Here is a 17,726-nt window from a genome sequence, read left to right as displayed (position 1 = left end):
GATAATTTCTTATGGACCTCCCAAACTCTGCGCCTCCCTCAGCACATTCACAGAAAAACTGTGCCATGGGTAAGAGGACTCTTGAGCAGAAGCCAGAGGCCTGAATTCCTTCCCCAGTTGTACCACGGAGGAGCTGAGTTATTTGGATAATCGCTCCATCCCTGGGACTCAGGTTCATCATCTATACACAAGAGGGCTAGGTTCAATGATGTCCAAAAATACAGCTTCCAATTCTGACAATGGTCTCAAAATATTAATAGTCTGTGAAATACCAAAGGTGATAGTCCAATTAATGGCTATTCTTCTAATCTTGGTTTAGCAGGTGGTTTCCTCATCCTCCTGTTGTTGAGAAGCTCTTCATCATTAAAATCAGTGCGTGGGATGTTGTTTTTAGTCTTGTGACCTCTCTGCTCGCCACTGCCTTCATGAAACTGCACTGCAGGTGACAAGGCTCCTGGGGAGTTCTCTTCCCTGCTGTTGTAACATAGAGGTGGGATGGAAAGACTGCTGGACTGGAAGTCAGGTATTACGAGGTCTAGCCTGGCTCTGCCACTAACTAGCTGCATGGCCTTGAGCTTGCCAGGTCCCTTTGTGGGGTCTCCATTTCCTCACCTGTTAATTGGGGGATGTGAACCAGATGATCTTTGCAGCTCTTTAACTCTTACATTCTATGAATTCTAAGCAATGGTATCTCCCTAGAGAGTGAAGGCTGAATGGAAACTTGATGTCACGCCACTCCAAATACCAAACAATTATTATGGAATTCTAGCAATCAACCCCCTCTCCCTGCTCCCCACCCCCTGCCCACCTGCATTAATGACATTTTCAGAGCCTTCTGTTTATGACAACATGCCAGTCCCAGACTAATTGTCACCTTTCCATCAATGTCAAAGGGAGTTAAAGGAGTCTTTTTGCTTAGAACTCTCCTGATTTTCCTTTGTGGGATGGGGGTAAGGTGTGCCCTGAGGTTCTGACACTCCTCTAATGTCTGAAAGCCGATCCTGGCCCTATTGTCCTTGATTCCTGTCTCTTCCGGATGTGTGCTTATTTGAGAAATCCCACCAAACAGAATCGCTGTCTACGTTATTTGATATTCATGGAATTGACCAGGTCAGCTTATAAGCATATGCGAAAAAAGATCAAAGTGCAGAAAGGAAAGCAAGGAAGGCACTCTTTTCTGGAAGTTCCAGCACCATGTAGGGTAAAAAAAGTTGGACTATGAGGACAACTGCCTTGGTTCGAATTTTTATTTGCCTTTGAGTCAACCATGTGGCAGAGGGAAGTCTACTTTCTCTGCCTCTGTTTTCTTATCTGTTAAATGAGGCTGGTAAATAAAAGCACCAACATCACAAGATTAATGAAATAATATAATATATGTTAATTAGGAGAAGGCAATGGCACCCCACTCCAGTACTCTTGCCTGGAAAATCCCATGGACCGAGGAGCCTGGTAGGCTGCAGTCCATGGGGTCGCTGAGAGTCGGACACGACTGAGTGACTTCACTTTCACTTTTCACTTTCATGCATTGGAGAAGGAAATGGCAACCCACTCCAGTGTTCTTGCCTGGAGAATCCCAGGGACAGGGGAGCCTGTTGGGCTCCTGTCTATGGGGTCGCACAGAGTCGGACACCACTGAAGCGATTTAGCAGCAGCAGCAGGAGCATATGTTAATTAATGAAATATATATACAAATTAGTGTAGGGTTTAACACAGGGTAACTTTTAACATTGAAAGGACAGTGTTTAACATTATTTTTGACTAACCAGCATTTGCAACGTGCCTCTTCTACTGGTGATGCTAGTTGTCTTGCTTTGGCAGCAGCTCACCTCTACCCACTCCATTGAGTCTTTGTCCCTCTGCACAACTTTGTCATGACTCCTCTGGGATCTCACTGTTCTTGGGTAATTCTTTAGTAAAGTGTTTTTCGACTGGGGAAACCCTCCTCCTAACTTCCCACCCACCCAGGGAAGCTCTTACTCCTGACCTGTGCAAATAGGCAGCTTATAGCTACCCTTTGGGGAGAAGATGCTTAACCACAGAAGGAGGTTTAATCATTACTTTTGATGGGCACTCAACAAACATGAGGTATACAATTCACACACATTTAAGGCATGTTATGTTGCTCAAAGAGGAAAAAACATCCTTCATTTGCAGAACTTGCTGAATAGAGAGCTGGTCTGTGTTAATCTTTCAGTCACCAATTCCATGTTTTCTCTCCCTATTTCCCTTCCTTTAATACCAACAGCTGGGATTGTGCAGTGTGCAGCAAAAGAAAGCAAGACTTTCTCATGAGGTAGGGTGGGGGGAAGTAGAAGCAATTTATTTAATGTGCTTTATCGATTGCACAGCACATTTACTCCATGGGTTCAAGGCACCAACTGTCCATTCTCTCAAAGGCAAATCCAAATCACTTACAGCATCTTTAAGGAAATTCAGAATTAAACAGAAATATGGCTATGAAGCCATCAGCTAAAAAGCACTGACTCCTCATGGGGGATTTTGCTTTTTCCTTTCTTTCTGTCTCTCTCTCATTTGTGTCATCTTTCATAGCAGTGTCCTTGAAGAAATACCCCTTGGGCTTTCCCTATGGTCTTGAAAGGCCAGTAATGGTAAGAGGCAGTAAAAATATCCAGACCATAGAACTAAATTGAGCAAGATACCTGATTTGGGCAATGCATCACCCATTGTAAGTAAGAAAGGTAAGAAAGAAATTATTTAAAAAACAAACTACACTGTATATAAATTTGGTTATATTTGTAAAAGTCAAAATATGTGTTTAACAACACTCAAACTATGCAAGCTCTATGTGCCTAGTTCCCATTAATATATACAGGATAAGTATTGTGGTAGTAACTTATGTGAGGACTAGCCTAAACAATTCTGGTGATTATCTATGAATGGCTGAATAGGCCAGGTATCTGTAGGAAAAATGCAAATTATAATCAAGGGATGAAGCTAAGTAGCATCTAGAAATTTGGAACTGGATGTCAGTTCTGAGCTTTATGCATAGCACATCAGAAATCAGAAGTGCAGCAAATGTGGCTTCAAGAGGGTTGAAACAAGTGGCTCTGAAGAACCGATGCTGAAGCTGAAGCTCCAATACTTTGGCCACCTCATGCAAAGAGCTGACTCATTAGAAAAGACCCTGATGCTGGGAAATATTGAAAGCAGGAGGAGAGGGGACAACAGAGGGTGAGATGGTTGGACGGCATCACCGACTCAATGGACATGAAACTCTGGGAGATGGTGAAGGACAGGGAAGCCTGTTGTGCTGCAGTCCCTGGGGTCGCAAAGAGTCAGACGTGACTAAGCAACCGAACAACAGCAACAACTGGCCTAAGATCATATCACAAAAGGATGGCTAAGGGCCCCATTCAAATGATCCGTTTCTGAGACCGTGGAACAGCCCTGGCCTAGGCTCTGTTCTCTCTCACTCCAGATAAGAATTCTCATCTGCGTACTAATGGTGACTATACGTACTTTTAAGAATTAATTCCTCATGGGTCATGGGTAGATGGAGAGAAGCCAGACCAAAGAGGTAAAGGAACAGCCAATGGCGGTGACTGTGAGATTACACTCTCTTAAAAACTAATGCTCTTTTCTGCCTACTCTCACCTCTTTGCTGAAAAACCAACAGCTGGGTCCACGATGCTGCAGAGTTCAGATTTTTTTGTTGAATGAAGGAAGCCAAAAGCAATTCATGTAAGGCATTTTATCGATTGCACAGCTCATACGCTTTCTGGGTTCAAGATAGCACATGTCCATTCTCCTAAGGGCAAGTTCAACTCACCCTTTGATTTCCTTATAGGATTTTTCTCTTCTGCAACAGAGTAAGGAAAGGATGGTGTGTGTGTGTGTGTGTATAAGGGGGTTAGGGAGAGAGTGAGAGACAGAGGTAGGAAGGAAGAAACCTAAAGGAAAATACTTAAGAACTAAAAGGAATTTGTATTTTAAGGAAAAGACAAGATCTGGGAAGGACAGTCTACCAATGTAATGCAGTCTTAGAGAAGAGGTTCTAGAGATTTCGGGGTCTGGAGTATGGAAGAATAAAAGAATTCTTTGGAAGGTTTTGGATGTGTTGTTGTACCAAGGAAGCAGCCCACAAAAGGTCTTATTTTCCATAAGAGAAATGTTGTGAGAAAAACGCCGAGGAAGGGACGTATGGCTAGTTTATGGGTGACTGACAGCACTGAGAAAAGAGACTTTTCAGGATGAAGGACCGCTGGGCTGGGAAGAAGCTAAGCTTTACGTGCAACATGGACTGGAAATCTGCTGAACTTGGCCTAGCTTGGGCTCTAGAATATTTGTGCTGTGGAGGAGAAAAGCCGTTGACTAAAAGGGAAGGATTGAGAGGTTGATTTTGCACATTATTCCCTTCGGCAAGGCAGGGTGTACCATGAAGATTAAAAGAGCGGGACATGGCCTCTGCTGGGCGCTGGCAGACTTGGTCCCTGGCCCTGGAGCCCGAGTTTCTGTTAAAGCCAATGTGGAGAGCTTCATTTTCTATTCTCCATACTTCAGCTGCTGGTAATTTACAGGGGCAAAGACTTAGATCCTGACTGCCCAGAAGTCTCTGGGTACCTTAAACCAATTACAACTCTTCACTCCTGCTGCAGATTTAAAAATGTATCTGGGATAATGTCAAACAGCATCAGGAAAAGACTTTGGGCCTCAAATAAAGCAGCGGTGACCTCCTTACCCTCAATTTTCCCTGGATGTCAGGACACCCCTCCACAGGGTGAAGGAGTGTATAAATTTAATCTGGTTGTTCATAGCAGGGTTGAATGGAGGGACCAATCAGTTGTCACTCTGGGCTGTGACAGGCTCGCAGCCTGTCAGTGATGGGCAATGAAGCACAAGCTACCATTAGATACACCCACACTACCCAAGGAAGAAGAGAAGGGACGGGGGAATCCTCCCAGGATGCCTTGTGGGGATGATTTTTAGAGACCTTGAGAGAAAATGGCTCCCTAAATAGCAAGGGAGAGAGGTCCGCCAGACCCAGCCAGTCAGCTGATTCCTATTCAACCATCTTTTGGAAACCACTGGACAGCTATGATTCCACTCTCTGTGGGTCTCTCTGCAGATCCCATAACACATGTTTGTCTACAAGGAGCCTCTTGGGTACTCCTTTCCCTCAAAACCTGGTCTGTAAACTAGCAGCCTCAGCATCAACTGGGAGCCTGCTAGAAATGCAGAATCTCCGACCCCACCCCAAGCCTTTTGAATCAGAACCTGCATTTCAACGAGATTTTCAGATGACTTATATACATATTAATTGCTGTTGTGTGTGTGGTGCAAAGTCACGTCAGTCATGTCTGACTCTGTGACCCCATGGACTGTAGCCCGCCAGGCTTCTCTATCCATAGGATTCTTCAAGCAAGAATACTGGAGTAGGTTGCCCTACTTCCTGACCCAGGGATCGAACCCATGTCTCTTATGTCTCCTGCAAAGGCAGGAGGGTTCTTTACCACTAGCACCACCTGGAAAGATTCACTGTGGTATGGAATTCCCTAAATATCTAGTTTGACTGGAAACAATCACAGACACAGCAGCTACTTCTTGGACAAACAGCAGTGACTTCCTTTTATGTAATACGGAATATGAACATTTTTAGCCAATTCAGCTGAGCTGGATTAAGTAAGGAAAAAAACATCAGTTCCCTGCAGCATCCAGTTTTGTAGCTTCCCACAGAAGCCAAACACAAATCCAAGAGAAAGGAAATGCAAGGAACCATTCAATTTCTCTTAGACTTGAAACTTGATTCCTTCCAGACTCAAGGTCAGTGTTATTTTCATGGCCCAATTGAGCTGTTCATCTGTCTGAACATTTGAGTGTGTGTGTGTGCTTTGCCCACACAAATCTAAGCATTCTCGTCAGCAATTAGATAATTTCTAGATCAGGCAATGTGCTTCATCTCTTTCCAGCATCTTTCATCTCTTGAAAAAAATTTATGGTTCCTTTTGCCATAAGTACACTCTCTGTGAGAAGATTAAGCGAATAGTGCATTAGGAAAAGCAAATGAAACTGTTGTGTTAAAATAGCCTTAACCCCTCTGTGCTCATCACCACCAATTTCTGCCTGTTCTCACCACCCCTGGCTCAGTCCATCCCTGCCCTACTCACTGTCAGATCGCTGACTCCAAGGGAGGACTTGGTGGTGCCCAGAGGGGACGGCGAGAGCACTACCGTATCCATCTACAGGAGGATGGTGAGAGGCTGCTCTGGAAAGGGAGACACAGAGAATGCAGAGGCTCCCAAGCCCTGGAAAAAGCCTGGGAAGTTCATCCAGAGTTAATCTTTGTACTTCTTGCCCTTTTTTCTGCCCCGCTGATCCCCGATCAACTTAGTAATCAAGTTTCCAAGGGTGGCATAGTCTCCCTGCTTCTTCCTTTGTTCACATTCTAGCTATTATCAAAGCCCTGTCTGAGATTCGTTACATTTATTCATTCAAATACTAACTGAGCTTTAATGAGGTGCTTGTTACTGTTCTAGTTGTTACAAGCGCCTGGATAAATGAGGCAGAATCCTGGCCACTTGCAGTTCAGTGTAGAATAATGAAATGAGTGTGGGCTTTGGGGTCAAAATTGACTGTCCTTGAATTCTGGCTGAAAACATATAGTCAAGCTGTTGAAACTCTCCAAGACTCATTGCTGATGCGAGCCAGTCTTCTCTTAAACATGAGATTGTAAGTATCTTAACTATTATATCCAATTAGGTACCTATTAGCTGTTTAATAAATGCTAAAAACTAAACCAAATTTGAATGCAGTTTAAACATCAATATATAGGAAAGCCTGCAGCCCAGCTGTGTTACCAACTAGCTGAAAGTCTTGGATAAATCATTTAACTTCAGGGTATCTTACATGTGAAAAGAAGAAATTGCAAAATTTCAAAGATGCATTCTAGAAATTTTTACACATGATTCTTCTCTAGGATTCCAAACTTTTGTGAAATGCTATACCACTCTTCTATAACTAATGCCATATTCATAATTCACTAAGATTTGCATATACGTAGTATATAGATATACATATATAAAATACATCTTATATCAACAACACATATTTATTTTGTTACTTTCTGTATGAGGTTGAAAGTTCATAGGATATTTCAGAAAAAAGATGCAAGACATCTTAAATAAGCCTTTGAACTTGTTTAATACAGAATTTTCCAAACTTATCTAACTCCCTCCTTTTTTTGTATAATGCCAGTTAACAGCTTAGCTTTCCCTAGCATATGCAACTCACAGAAGCTTGGCTTTCTACATTTTTGAATCTCAGTTTGGGTGGTCTGCAAACTATCTCCAAGCTCCACGTCATGTAGTGATTGTCAATTTTGCTAAGTCACCAATGCATACTCTGCTGCTGACTAGTGAGTGAGACGAAGTCACCACAGCTCTGACCAAGTCCAGCTGACTGCCCTGCCCATCATTCCAGCGCTGCTAGTCCCAGCTCCAGATACTGCCGTATTGGCTAGACTGTGGATTCACAATGATCTTCTACTATAATCTTCAAGAACATCAGGAGTTAAACATAAATATTTCTACCTTTGGGTGTAGGCTCATGTTTTAGCTGGTACCCCAGCTAAAGATGGATTATCATGCTTCTCAAGGTATTGGTACTCTGTTTAGAGAAATGAGGTGAATAATCAGCAAGCTCTTTCAATCTCATTGGTGAAAATCCAACCTTCTTGAAATGCTAGACACATACCAGTGAAATATGTAGCGACGTTAAAAAATCCTGACATTTGGTCAGCAAAGTCCAACATTTTTTTCTTTTAGAAATGATCTAACCACGTATTCCTAATGCCAAAGCCCATCTTGGCCTTTCTTTTAAAGGCAGCATTTTGCAGTCTGATGGAATTATTTCACGAGTGCTCCTGGTCTAAGGGCTGAATCATGAGAGAAAGCTAAAGACATTGTTTGAAAGCAGAGCCTGTTTCAGAGTCTAGAGTGGGGCCATCAGTCTGTGTCTCCAAGTAGTATCTTCTCAACTCTTCCCTGTCCCTTGTCTTGAATATTGGACCCTGAGGATGGCTCCTACTGGTGATTATGGAGAATCACAGAAAGAAGAAACAGTTTCTCAATTCAAATGATATGGTCCTGGCTGGAGGCACAACTGTTAATTGGCCTCCACTGTTTAGCAACTAATTAAATTAATTTTTTAATAAGAGTTACAAGTTAAATACTGTACTCACTCTTCAGTGTCCTGGCTCAGTAGGATATTAAATGAGTCAGACTTAGGTCTATGGACTTCCCCCAAGAGATTGTTCTTGGAAAAGCCAGAGTAGATGATGCAAAGATTAAGCACTTCTCAGCAGAAATGCTGCAATATCATAACTTGAGTTGTTTTATTGTTTTTGTATTACAGCCAAGAACCATGTGGCCAACAGGCTGCAACAAGCCCTTTTATTTTCAACATAGCAAATGACAGTTCTTGAACTTGAATGTCATGTGAAATTGGGATTGAAAGACAGACTTCATTGCAAGTCGATTATTGATCTTTAAATGAAAAAAAGAAAGACATGGCTATCAGGACTCTCTAAGTCTTGCAAACCATCCTGTAGCCCTTGAAGCTTCTTTGGTCACCAGGAAAATGACAGAGGGCTGACTAATAGTGACTTCAGTTTGCGGATATCATTTCATCCATCATACTGGTGATTCTGGCTTCTCTTTACAATATTATTGATGATCAGTTGGGGATATTACTTATGATGGATGAAGCTGAAGCGGGCTAGCAGAGCATTCTGTGAGCACAGGTAACAAAAATGAGAAGCTAGGTAGATAAAAGAGTTCCAGAATGATTAGGCTTCCTTCATTTATGTAGAATGAACAAGTCTAGAGCTCTAACATAGAGCATGTTGACAACAATTAATAAAACAGTATTGAAACTGGGAATTTGCTATGAAAGGGATTTCAGATATTATTATTATCAAAAGAAAAGGTAACTAAATATGAGAAGACAAGTCAATTCACTTGGGACTGTAATAATCACGTCACTGTATGTGTGCATCTCAAAATACCATGTTGTATACCTTATATACTGTTTTTATTTAAAAATCAATAAATCAAGACAAAAAGCATTATAGTTCCATACTTTTCAGGTGAAAATAGAACTGAGCTAGAACTAGGCAGAGCTGGACACAAATAAAGCTTTCTTTCCAATGTTTCTTTACATTAGTGGGAACGAGATCACACACAGCAACAACAACACAAGGAAAATCTAAAAAATAAGATATGAAACAATGGCTCTAAGACAAACTGTTGAATAAGTTTGGTATCAGATGAAGAATAATTAATCCTTGCTAGATACTCTTATTTATACTTCCTGGTGGCTCAGATGGTAAAGAATCTGCCTTCAATGTGAAAGACGTGGGTTTGATCCCTGGGTTGGGAAGATCCCTTGGAGAAGGGAACTGCTACCTATTCCAGTATTCTGGCCTGGAGAATCCCATAGACAGAGGAGCCTGGCAGTTTACAGCCTATGGGGTTGCAAAGATTCGGACACGACTGAGTGGCTTTCATTTCATAATTCCTTCAGGAACAAATTATTTGAAATAAATTTTGTAACACTTTGGATGCAGAACTTTATTTCAGGTCATGGGAAGAACCAAATCAATGGAAAAACAGAGTTCCTGATTTGAGGGACTCTGTGTCTCCCCTTCAACATTCATTCACTCAGCAGCTATTTTTTGAGAGCCTATTATGTGCTGAGTACTCTTTTTATCTAAATATTCAGAAGTTAAAACAAAAAAGGCAAAATTTATTTTTCTATAAAATAGAAAGAGAGTTACATTGTAGTGGGAAGAGAAGCAAAAATGAGAAAACAAGAGAAACATCAGGCAAGATCATTTAAGTTACTCATAGGTTCCAAGAAGATGATAGTTCATAAAGAGTGATGGTGGAGCCAGCTACCTCAGACTGGATGATCAAGAATATCACTGCTTCTGGCAGGATGGAGTATTTCACAGTAGAGCAATGTTCCAGCTGAGAAAAAATGGACAAACTAACAAAAATCTAACCAGACAAAAGATAAAAATCACCTGCATAATTGCAACATAGAAATATCAGAGCCCTTCAGACCAGAGTGGCTAAATTTCCAGAGAGGGGAAAACTGTGGAAAATGAGCTAATGGCGCTGCTTCTGCTTGGGTGAACCTAGCATAGATAAGTAACTGGCGTTATCCCATGCATAGAGCACTGCCGGGAACAGAAAAACAAGCAGATATTTCAGTAGTCATACAGAGATGTGAGGGACTAAATTGGAGATTTGAGAGGCCTAAAACATATAGCCAGGCTCCTGCTCAGGCAGTTCTCAAATTTGAAATCAGGCAAGGCTTTATGCTAAAAAGGTACACAGAAACCTACTGACAAGCAGGGCAGAGGAGATGAAGATTAGAGTCCAGCACTTTCCAATAGAAGAGGCCCTGGTAGCTCACTGGGAGTCATGCAGAAAGATCCCCGGCTCCCAATACTTTACATTCCTTCCACATACAAACACGCTCATCTACCTTTCCAATATCCTCAAAGGCATCAGGCCCAAGCTTGAGCTTTAGAATCGAATCCTCTAAATCGGGTCACAGTGTTGTTGAGGTTATAACCTCCTCGAGTAAGGTTTCTCTCAACCTTTAGTCTATGACCTATAGACTAAAGAAATCAGTTACCTGTCCTTCACCTCCGCTCCACATCCGAGGGTGAGACAAACGCCAAAAAAGACTCCCCCTATCAAAAAGTAGGGAGAGGCAGGAAGCGCTTTGTGGTTTCTGATCCACAACTGAGCACACGACGATAGTTCCTGATTAGAATCCAGCCCTGTTCCACGGGAATGGTTCCATGGGATCTGGCTCTTCATTCTATTGGCTAGAGTGAAGCAAACGACCATCCTTCTTTCAGTGGAAGAGGGACCCACGCAAAGGCTTGGATATGAGGGGTATGGCTCATTAGGGCATCTTTAGAGGATAACCACAGTGATGCAAAACCTCTTTCATACCATCCTCAGAGATATGTCTATTGCTACTTTAAAAAGAGTGACAGGGGATGCAATGTATAGCCTGGTGACTGTAGTTAACAATTCAGTATTGGATATTTGAAAGTCTCAAAAGAATAGGTCTAAAAAGTTCTTATCACAAGAAAAATATATAACTCAGAGTGGAATTAGATGTTAACTATATTTATCTCAGTGAAAGTGAAAGGGAAGTTGCTCAGTCTTGTCCAACTCTTTGCTACCCCGTGGATGGTAGCCTACCAAGCTTCTCCATCCATGGGATTCTCCAGGCAAGAATACTGGAGTGGGGTGCCATTGCCTTCTCCAGGGGATCTTCCCAACCCAGGGATCAAACCCGGGTCTTCTGCATTGGAGGCAGATGCTTTAACTTTTGAGCCACCAGGGAAGCCCATATCTCAGTGATCACTTTGTAATACATACAAATGCTAAATCATTATGTTAAACACTTGAAAATAGTATAACACATCAGTAATATCTCAATATTTAAAAAAGTAAAAGAAGGAAAAAATAACCAGAGTGAAAAAGCATTTAATTTTCTATGTGGATTTGATGCTATCAGATCAGATCAGTCGCTCAGTCATGTCCGACTCTTTGCGACCCCATGAATCGCAGCACGCCAGGCCTCCCTGTCCATCACCAACTCCCGGAGTTCACTCAGACTCACGTCCATCGAGTCAGTGATGCCATCCAGCCATCTCATCCTCTGTCGTCCCCTTCTCCTCCTGCCCCCAATCCCTCCCAGCATCAGAGTCTTTTCCAATGAGTCAACTCTTCGCATGAGGTGGCCAAAGTACTGGAGTTTCAGCTTTAGCATCATTCCTTCCAAAGAAATCCCAGGGCTGATCTCCTTCAGAATGGACTGGTTGGATCTCCTTGCAGTCCAAGGGACTCTTAAGAGTCTTCTCCAACACCACAGTTCAAAAGCATCAATTCTTCAGCACTCAGCCTTCTTCACAGTCCAACTCTCACATCCATACAAGACCACTGGAAAAACCATAGCCTTGACTAGATGGACCTTTGTTGGCAAAGTAATGTCTCTGCTTTTGAATATGCTATACTGGCCTATAAACTTCAAGATATTATTAAGGCTAATTGTTCAATTTTGAAAAATAATAAGAGATTCGTTTGTCTTATAATTCTACTACTGTCAAGAGTGTGACCTTGGATAAGTCACTTAATCCCTGGAAGTGCTATTATCCCAATTAAAACAAAAACAAAAAGACGATGCAAACTATAGAGCTCCTGTGGTTATTGTGAGGATTACATGAGATGATGTGTGTCAAGTACATTGCCCAATGATGGGCGTTTTGTAGATGCTCTACAAATGAGAGTTTAAAAGTATTGTTTATAAGACATAGGCTAAAAAAAGAAGGATTTTAGAAATAACCTGAAGTTCTGTGTTCACAAAATTCAACCTTGCATGGATATAAAATTGTAGGTAAATGATTTACATTTTGAGAAATGCACTGTTTTGAGATCACTGTGTTCTTGAGTGAGCACCCAGTATTCTATTTCTGTGGGTGATGATCAGAATTTTCCTAAAGAAAAGGCAGGCTATCATTTTTGGACAAGAGTAATCCTGTTAGCAGAGGAAGAAGGAAGACCTTTGAACTCAGGCAACCTGTAAGGACAGTGTGCATCCCTGGATAAAAACAGCAAAATTTTGGTTAAGTTATAATAATTTGGTTAGTAACTGAAATGTAACTTAACTTTATACTCAAAAGTGGTAAAGCTTGTACACATCACTTACTCATGGTTACAATCATTATGGACATACATCAGAGGGGCAAAGTCAGGCTGAACATTGCACCAGAAATTACTGGGCAATGAAGAGGGTTAAACAAAAATTAAACACTTTATCAAGAGTGGAGCAGAGTTTCCACAGTATGGAAAGATAGTATTATGCACATGGCTTTGATTTCCAATTATACATATACTTCCATGTGGAAGTAGGGACAGATTCCCTCTGCTTAGGCTCTAAAATCACTGCAGATGTTGACTGCAGCCGTGAAATCAGAATGTTTGCTTCTTGGCAGGAAAGCTATGAAAAACCTAGAGAGTTTGTCTCTGCTGAAGAGCAGAGACATTACTTTGCTGACAAAGGTCCATACAGTCAAGGCTCTGGTCTTCCCAGTGGTCACGCACGCTTGTGAGAGCTGGACCATAAAGAAGATGGAGCAACGACGAATTGATGCCTTTGAACTGTGGTGTTGGAGAAGACTCCTGAGAGTCCCTTGGACAGCAAGGAGATCAAACCAGTCAATCTTAAGGGAAATCAACCCTGAATATTCATTGGAAAGACTGATGCTGAAGTTGAAACTGCAGTATTTTGGTCATCTGATGTGAACAGCTGACTCATTGGAAAAGTCTGATGCAGGGAAAGATTGAAGGCTAAAGAAGAAGAGGGCATCAGAGGATGAGATGGCTGGATGGCATCACCGATGCAATGGACATGAGCTTGGGCAGACTTCAGGAGATGGTGAGGGACAAAGAGGCCTGGCGTGCTGCCAGGGCATGGGGTCACAAAGAACTGGATATGACCGGGTGACTGAGCAACAACATAATTTCCAAGTATCACTCTGTGTGTGTGGGTGTGTGTGCGCATGCACATATGTGCAATTATAGATAATTCTAATAAAATTCCTTGTTTTACTAAACAGAGTAGTCAGAAAATAATTTTCTTTTCTTGATGAGAGAGGCATAAACGCACGCACAGGGTAAGATGCTATATCTTAGTACAGAGATCTCCTGGGATTGTTTTAGTGGCAGACAGCTTAGCTTCCCTTCTCCTTTGGTCACTCTCACATCCACTTGCAGGTTCAAAGCTTGGTGATTCTTCCAGAGCCTCCCTTGTTCATTTCAAATGCTATTTTATAACATACTGGTTTCTAGGTTTTTCCTACTTTCCATACCTAACTACTTTATATTTATAGCTTAAAAGCAATTAAATATTGTTGAACTAAGTTAGACTGTAAAAGCTTGTAACCTTATTTTTAAGTTAGTCCTCTGAAGGTGGCCCAAATTGTCTTCCACAAAGTATATGCTCTTTATGAGTTTTTTCTTTGTTTACTGTTATATCCAGCTTAGCAGCTATATTTTGGATAATTTTGATTCCTAAAAGGCTGACCATTGGGTTAATAGGGCATTTTTATACTTCATGAATAAGCTTTGATTGAAAAACAATTTATAGGGCATCAGAACAGTTAAGCACAGTGTTAGGAAACATCATACCAAGCTGTCTATTCCACACATTACTATAGTCAGTGGATTCCCAGAGCCCTTTTGAGAGACAGATGGAACCGTAGTGGAGGTCAGTATTTCCTGAATCACAGGTATGAACCCACGTGTTGAACTACCCTTGCTTCTGAGCCCCTGCACACAAGAGCAGAGAAACAGAGATGAGCCAACACTGTGATGAGGGAACACGCATCCTGACAAAGCTTCCTCCAGTGTATCCTGGCCACCACCTACCACTCCTATCTTTTTTGCACCTTTGTTGACACGCACTTCCCTGGAGGCTCAGAAGGTAAAGAATCCCCCTGCCAATGCAGGAGACTGGGATTCGATCCCTGGGTGGGGAAGATCTCCTAGAGAAGGGAATGGCTGCCCACTCCAGTATTCTTGCCTGGAGAATTCCATGGACAGAGGAGCCTGGTAGGGCCCATTCTATGGGGTTACAAAGAGTTGGACACAACTGAGTGACTCATGGTTTCACTTTCATTCACTGGCACATGCGTGCAGGGATCTGCTGATAGCTTGTACAGCAAAAATCCCCAGAGCTGCCTCCAAGTTTAGAATCTTCAGAAAAGAAAACACAGTGGAAAGCACTTTGGGGGTGCTGGGCAGCCCTTGTCCACTGATGTGACCTGGAGGTGGTGAGGCAGGAGGGAGGTGCAGTTTAGAAAGCTCTGGAGCCAGGATTGGCTTTCCAGCCAAAACGTGAGAGATTTTCTCTGATTTGCTTCCATTTTCCCTTGATTTCCCTTCTACTCATCCCAGAGTCCCTGGTCAACACACTTCTCCCCAGGATTCCCAGAACATCACCCATTTCTTTTAAGACACTATCCTCAGTTAGTACTTAGGCACAGTGCCATGACACCACTTTGTATTACCTAATAACCCCCTTAAGGTGGGATGTATCCTAATGGCACGAACATTTTTATAGTAGCCCCATTCAAGGTGGAAAACATTTTAACATTTAATCAATGACTCTGATGGTCCACTTCTGATTTGAGCCCACATAGAAGCTCCCCTCCAACCTACCATCTATAATTGTCTATGTCCTGACACCCAGCTCCAAGTCCTAGCTGCTGTGTCCTGCTGGGTGAATAATGGAGTTGGTTCTCTAACCTCCAGCAACAACCTAAGGTGAATTATAGTTCAGGGCAAAGGTAGCTGGAAAGGATGGTGGGAATTTAGATTTAATTGGAGTAGAGGCCACCAGCTTTGAAGATAAATGTCTTTTATTCTGAATCTATTCAATAATTACAGCCCACATTCATCCACAAAAAAATAATGCCCCTGAGTTCAGAAAGGGGAATGTTGAGATCATTTTTCAACCCAGTTGGTCTAGATCCCCATCTCACCATCCTTAGCTTCTGCAGGCAGATGTTGAACATGGCTTGAGCACAGGGCTAGGGGGTTTCTGCCAAGCAGCTCCAGAGGCATCTACAAACCAGTCACTGAAGACATTTCCCAGAAGGCTTTCAGAGTACAAATCTCTTTAATTAAAATGGGAAAAGCCAGAGTGAGTGAGGTGAGAGGAGCTTGGCTGAGAGGGGAAGGAGGAGGGGGATGAAGGGAAGAAAGAGAAGGAGGAAAAGTAATAAATATTTTACAAGTGTTTTCAAACACTGCCCGTCTAACACCCAGTGGAAAATGCCACTTGATGGATTATATTTTGGGTTGGAAAGTGAGGCTAATTCAATGTAATGAGAGGTGAATGGGACTTCAGGCCCTTATCCAACCACAAGAGACCCCTTACAAAAGAGTCGGCTCTTTCAGTCATTAATTTTTTATGAAGTTTAATAGGCCTGAGCCTAGAGACCTTCTGTGGTGTTGATTAGCTTCATATTTCTCTCATTAATGTAGAATCTGATTAGCTCTTATAAAAAGCATTTCATCTCAGGCTCCAGCATGGCAACCACATTGTTCTGATATTAGGAACTGCACGTTTGATTCATCTGAGGAAAGAAACATCTGCAGGGACAAAGGCCCTGGCCTGGTGCTGTGGCAGAATGAGAGGCCTGTGGAGCCCGGCTGTCTCTCACATTTTGCTGGCTGCAACAAGGAACCCTCAACATTTGGTCCAGGATGACTTTATTGGAGGCCAGCAGTTAGGGTCCACTGCAAAGAGAGCGGGTTTGAAAGAATAGACAACCCCCAGCATATCAGTTAGGGTTTAAGAAGAAAAGCCAAACTGCAGAGTGATACAGAGTAAGGGGATTAGATTTTATGCCATCATAGGAGCCTGAGGCCTACTGCCCTGAATCTGTTGACAAGCCTGAAGCTGCTACAGATATATCACTAAACTAGGAGTCAGGAAGGAAGACTCGACATGGATGCAAGCAGGAACATGGTGAAATCCACAGAGACGAGTTGGAACCCACAGGACAGACTGGATCCCTTCTCTGTTTCTTACAACCTCCAGCAGTGAAGTCCAAGCTAAGCAGGAGGAGAGATGCTGGTACCCTTCAGCATGGAGATGCGACTCCAGACTTGGAGAAACTAAAGAAGGAAATCTAGCTGCTTCTGGAGGAGTCGTGGGTCCAGGAGTGGCCCCAAGTAAGAAGAGGGGCCAATTGATCAGCAACAAATTGCAAGGCATACTGCCTGACACCCTACATTTACCTTCAGACTGAAAATGCTCACTCCCCTATTTCTGTCTTCCAAATTTCATGACTCTTTATGGCTAAATAACTAAAATTCATAACAGAGGGGAATTCTTGGAAGTGTTGTCTCAGGATAGCTAATTTGACACTCCACAGCCAGTCCTAAGTAATACATGCTAAGTAGAATGGTCTGATGGCCATGTGGGCTCTAATGTGAAAAAGGGACAGGTAAGAGATGGTAATCAATGAAAACCTGATCCGAGAGAATTTGGGCTGAAAGCAATTTGCTGTCAGTAAAGGTTATAAGGTACCCCTAATTGTATAGAGGCTCCTTTCATGTAGGCATGATCAATTTTTAACTCCATTTTCAGCCCCTCTGCCCTCTTTGGAGAAGTGGCAGTTTGGGGGAATGAAATTCTAAGGTCCTCTTTATTAGAGTTTGATCTTTCTGGTGACCACCACTCCCTGCCCCTGCCACCAAGAGCTATCCAAGAGCTCACCCAGAGTTGCCTCAGTAGAACCAAGGATGTTCCTAGTGCGCACATCATTTAGGATTTTATAAGGGTTTTAGGGATTCTGTGCTAGGAAACTTGTACAAAGATCAGCATATGTATTTTCTGTCATCTCCTAGATGATGAAACCATAAAGAAACATAAGGACGTGATAGCTATAAAGTCAGGATGTTGGATGTTGGATTGGGAGAACTGGACTTAAAGAAGGCAGAGTGCCGAAGAGTTAATGCCACCAAATTGCAGTGCTGAAGAAGACTCCTGAGAGTCCCTTGGACAGCAAGGAGATCAAACCAGTTAATATTAAAGGAAATCAACCTTGACTCTTCATTGAAAGGACTGACCTTGAAGCTCCAGTATTTTGATCACTTGACACCAACAGC

This window comes from Bubalus bubalis, chromosome 5 (genome assembly GCF_019923935.1).
Source record: "Bubalus bubalis isolate 160015118507 breed Murrah chromosome 5, NDDB_SH_1, whole genome shotgun sequence".
In the NCBI taxonomy this organism is placed as follows: domain Eukaryota; kingdom Metazoa; phylum Chordata; class Mammalia; order Artiodactyla; family Bovidae; genus Bubalus; species Bubalus bubalis.
Note: the sequence above shows the minus strand (reverse complement) of the source record.